Consider the following 5294-nt stretch of genomic DNA (forward strand, 5'->3'; position numbering starts at 1 on the left):
TTCTAACTTCCAATTGACCAAACATGAGCCAGACAGGGACAACCAAAGTTCAGCTGTAGCCCAGGGGCTATAAAATGCAGTGTACAAAAGAAAAGCTTCTATGTTTTTCTTTTTAAAATATTGACAAAAGATAAGCCTAAGCTTAAACTACTGAATTCTCACAGCCCCTTGGTTTCCAGTAAATTAAAAAATTATCCTTATATATTTTTTAAAAAAATCTCTAATTTGAAAGTATAATATTCAGAATATTTTTAATCAGTAACTGTAATAAATTCATTTTTTTATATCACAGGTCTGGCCAATTTACATTGTTGATAGGATCTAAACTTTTTCAAATACTGCAATGTATAAATTTATAAACAGTGAAATCCAGTATCTTAAATTTTGAATGTATAGTATCCAATGGGTCTTACTCTTGGATGGGGTGCCAATTGTATTTGTTAATTATTATTTGTTTTATGTAAGAGATTGTGAATCATTATAAAGAATAATCATCTTGTCACTTTATAAACAATTGTCAAATCCAGCAGAAACATGTGGTCTTTTCTTCTTTTGTACAAAATATAGGCTGCAAATTCTGTACAGCACCAATGAATATGAAGATAACTGAGAAAACTTTCACCACAACTGTGCCATTTTCCAGTTATATTTGTTAATTTAATTCTTGGTTGTCTACAAGAGATTGGAAATCCTTATGTACAATACCCACATTGTCACTATACAAAGAATTGTCAAATCCAACCACATTGTCACTATACAAAGAATTGTCAAATCTTCTTGTGGTTGGTTTCTTCCGTAGAAAATATAGGCTGCAAGTCCTGCACTGATGGCTATGAAGATAATTGGCAAAACTACCACCACAGCTGTGTCATGAGCTGCCATTCCTTTTTGCACTGAAATACCAGAGAGAAGAAAAAGGCGTTGAATACGGTTATATTACAATAAAACTCTGACATTTCTTTTTTACATTGAGAAAGAAGGCAAGAGAAATTGCATCCTATCTAGTCATCTAATAAAGGCAGAGCCAACAAGAGTCAACTACCAATCCCAAGAATTTACGAACTGTAATTCAGTAAAGATCATGGTCGTCAGCAAACAACCCGTTAATTTACCACCAATAAATTCGGAAAGAATACCACTAGAAAAAGCTGAAAGTATCACACATCTCGGTTCCAATTTACATGAAAGCTGGGACATAACCATTGAAGTAAAGACAAGGATAGAAAAAGCTCGAACAGCATTCTTCAAAATGAAAAAGGTCTTCTGCAGTCACGACATAAGCCTAAGACTGAAAATCAGGCTTGTCAGATGCTATATTTTTCCTATCCTGCTCTATGGAGTAGAGAGTTGGTCTCTGACAGAAGGCCACCTGAAGAGACTAGAAGCATTTGAAATGTGGATTTACAGGCAGCTGTTACGTATAAGCTGGGTTGACAACATCAGAAATGAGGAGGTGATAAGCCGCCTGAGAAAGCCAAGGGAAAATCATCAAAACAATTAAAAAATGAAAATTAGAATATTTCAGACATATGATGCGACACCCAGAAAAATACGGCATACTTCATTAATCCTCCAGAGAAAGATTGAAGGCAAACGAGGTCCAGGCAGAAGAAGAACATCATGGATTCAAAATCTAAGGGACTGGTGTGGGCAAAACTCAGCAGCACTTTTTTGTGCGGCTGCTGATAAAAACAGGATCGCCAACATCCGATAACAGATATGGCACAAGAAGAAGAAGAATTCAGTAAAAGGAAGTAACTGTAATGCATTGTCTTTTCCCATTCTTTACAGATTCCAAAGCAAATTGATACTTATTGCCTGTGGAAGATAAGTCTTTTGGTGTCAAAATCGAGGCTAGGAAATGTGAGTTCTTCCACAGCAAAAATAATTATGAATTGCTATGGCTATCACTTTTTGCTAATTATTTATTTGGGAACTGAAAATAATCATAATTAACTGAAAACAATCACTATTATTCAATCACATTAAGTGAAGAAGGAAGACTTTCAAAACTTGGTTTCATAAATATGATGAAATCATCCAAGTCAGACATGTCAAACTTGCGATGTCACATGACATCGTGCAACGTATCGGGACTGTTTTATCATTGCCCGCAGTAGGGTGTGCGCAGCTTCCATGTGATGTGTCCAGCCCACAAGCTGGCAGTTTGACACCCCTGATCCAAGTGATTTCATCTGTGGCAGGGGAAGTTAGAAATACAGTTTTGGGCTTTGATACTGACTAGAACAAAAATTCTTAGAGATTTAATTAGATTTTTATATTATCTCTGGCTGGCTTATTTTTAAAAAAGTCTTTTCTCTCTCTCTTTCTCTCTTTAATTTCCGTGCTGCAATAAAACATGATAGAGAGGTGTCATTTAATTTTTTGTGAAATATAAGAATGATGATATATCTCTAAAATATGATGGTTTATCATTGAGAGCTGTGATATTTGGCAGCAGCTACCAAAATTTCAAGGTTGTCTAGAATGATATTATTTCCAGTACATTCTGGAAAAAAAAGAAAAGAAAATTGCACTACAGGTAATCCTCCAGATACAAGCGTTTATTTAGCGAGATTTCACAAAACCGAGGTTATTCAGAAAGAGTACTTACGTTAAAAATTCAAAATTGCTATCAAAAACAGGCCTCTGTAGTCATGTGATCTGGATTCAGTCTTGGCTGCTGCGGCGCCATTTTAACTCTGTGACTTACCTGGGCCTGTTTGAGCCTACAGGGAAGCCGGAAGTGGTATTTTTTTGTGTGTGCCTGGTCACATAGCCAAACAAGATCCAGTGATTTTTGCAGCTGGCATTGGCCATTTGTTTTTGTTTTTCTGGAGCTGCATGGAAGATCTGTTGCTTGCTGGGCTTGAGGACTACAGTACTGTAGAGAGCTAGAATTACTTCTGTAAGTATTTTAAAATATTCTTTTTTGTTACTCTATAGTACTGTACTGTATTGTTTGTAATCACTTTGGGAACTGCTCTGTTTTTCATTGTGTTTGTAAGTACAGTATTTTGCAAGATTGTAAGTTTGCCTGAAACTTATAGCATGTGGCTACTGCTGCTCCTCTACCTAACATAGACCCACCAGAGATTCTGCTGACACTTACTGGAAGGAAATCCCCACCCCCACCCCATTTTGGATTTTGCCTGGAGAGGCTTGTGCTGATCAGGGGCAGTGTTTTTTTTTTTTTTTTTTTTAAAGCTTTTAAATTTAAATTGCCTCCAGAAGTTGTGGGTGTTCCCTCACTGGAGGCTTTTAAGAAGAGACTGGATAGGCATTTATCAGAAATACAGTACAGTACTGTACTCTCTTGTAGAGCAGTGGGTTAGACTAGATGATCTCAAGGTCCCTTCCAACTCAGTTACTGTTGCAAGCCAACAGTTCTGTAAACTCCACCCCCATCTCCTTCTGCATGCTTGCCTGGAGATGCTTAAAGCTACTTACTTTAGTGCAGGAGTGTCAAAATGCCAGCCCGTGGGCCAGATGCTCCTTGCTGAAACCATGCCCACTCCAGCTCCGGCAATGGGGAAAAAGTAATGATACATTGTGACATGTCACCTGAGTTGCTAATTTGACACACCTGATTTAGTGGCAATTGCAATTTGGAGAGTTCTCCACCCCCCTCTGAAGAAGTTTAAGCTGCCTAGCAACAAATGGTTGTTTGTTTGTTTTTTAAAAAAAGCCTGCTGCCTGCTTGAGAGGCAATTTACAATACTGTAGTTCCTGAAACCCGAAACATCTGATTTGTGGTGGAAACAGCCTGCAGCAGTGGAGGGAAAAGTCTCTAAGTTCAGGCAGCCATCAGAAGAAATAATAAATCAAACCTTCATTCATTTAACAACTCATTTGATTCAATGAATGAGTTTGATTTAAAAATGTTGTAATATTGAGTCTGATTCTTTTGACGATTACGAGCCTAATGGGCAGGCTCTATTAGGCCTGTATATCTATATAATTATTGTAACTTAACAATTCACTGCAAATAAAATAAGTTTTCATAACAACACTAAATATATTTTATCATCTAAATCTTTTAATCTACAAAAATATATTCCTCTATATTTGAGTTATATATTTAGAATTTTCAGGTCACAGCTATAGAAAATTTATTATTGAATTTTAAAAATAACATTCTTACCTCTTATAAAATTACTTTCTTACCTGGTATTTCTGTAGGCTTTATAGTTGATTCTTCAATAACTAGAAAATAATCAAATATGTTTTCAATATGCAATTACTGTATAAGCCTTACTGCACACCCTTAATTTAACAATAAACAAGGATATGTAAGGCAATTTTTAAAAAATGAATTCTCAGTTACAGCAGATTTTCATACTGAATTATAGATTTGATGAAATGAGAAGAGACAATGATACACTTTAAGACAACATTCAAAAATTTCTTTCACAGATATCTGGGTTTCCTTAAAAGTTTATATTGTTTGATATGAATCTGAGTTCATAGTATATTCATTATATGAAACATTCTAGACTGTGTTTAAAGTATTTATCAGGAATGGTTTAAGACACAAAAGATGACAATAACATTTGACTATATGGATAGAATAGACAACTAGAAATATAAATTTTCAGAAATAATAACAGATTAAAAGCAATCCAAAGTCTCCTACATTAGATGTGTCTAAAATATTATGAAATAACATTGGGTAGCATTATCCTTGGCTGTTGATATTCTTTTTATTCAGTTCTGGGACCTGGGAATAATAGAGCATTAATGTCATAAAACAATTATATTTCACATAATGCATTTTTGGAAAAATAAACTAAGCAGAACTAATGTCTACTCACTAGAACAGAATAACAGAATTGGAAGGGATCTTGAAGGTCTTCTAGTCCAACCCCCTACTCAGGCAGGAAACTGTTGTGTCCTGAGCCTGAGAGAGGTCACTGCAGAAGAGGCAGCAGTTGGGCAGTCAAGAACATGAGGCCTATCAGGAACAACTCAGAAGCCGTCTCCATGCACCATGAGGGAGTCCAGGAGAGCTCGGAAGAAGATCCTGAAGATGAGGTGGATCATCTCTATCCAGCCAAAGAAAGAAAGCAGAAGGAAGGCAAAGAAAAGTCTTCAGCTGTACCCAAGTGCTTCAGGTGTGGAGGTCGCCACAAGAGCACCGACTGCAGGTTCCGTTCTGCAATCTGTAGAGCATGTGGAAAGCAAGGCCACATAGCAGCTGAGTGTCTGGGCCATCAGAAGGTACAACCCCAAGAAGAATTGTGCCTGAAAGGTACCAGGGTCCCCAGCCAAAACAGGGTGGGTTTCTGTGCATC

At 36.7% G+C, this 5294-nt stretch overlaps 1 long non-coding RNA gene across 1 annotated transcript; it reads right to left on the reverse strand.

Annotated features, from left to right (window-relative positions):
• Positions 1-635: 635 nt before the first annotated feature.
• LOC120302723 lies at positions 636-4207 on the reverse strand. The gene is made up of 2 exons (XR_005555197.1): positions 4168-4207; positions 636-893 (listed from the first exon to the last, which is right to left on the reverse strand). It is a non-coding gene; the product is annotated as an uncharacterized LOC120302723 (long non-coding RNA).
• Positions 4208-5294: the final 1087 nt, after the last annotated feature.

Source organism: Crotalus tigris, unplaced genomic scaffold (assembly GCF_016545835.1).
Source record: "Crotalus tigris isolate CLP2741 ecotype Arizona unplaced genomic scaffold, ASM1654583v1 scf7180000024437.13266115, whole genome shotgun sequence".
Lineage (NCBI taxonomy): Eukaryota > Metazoa > Chordata > Lepidosauria > Squamata > Viperidae > Crotalus > Crotalus tigris.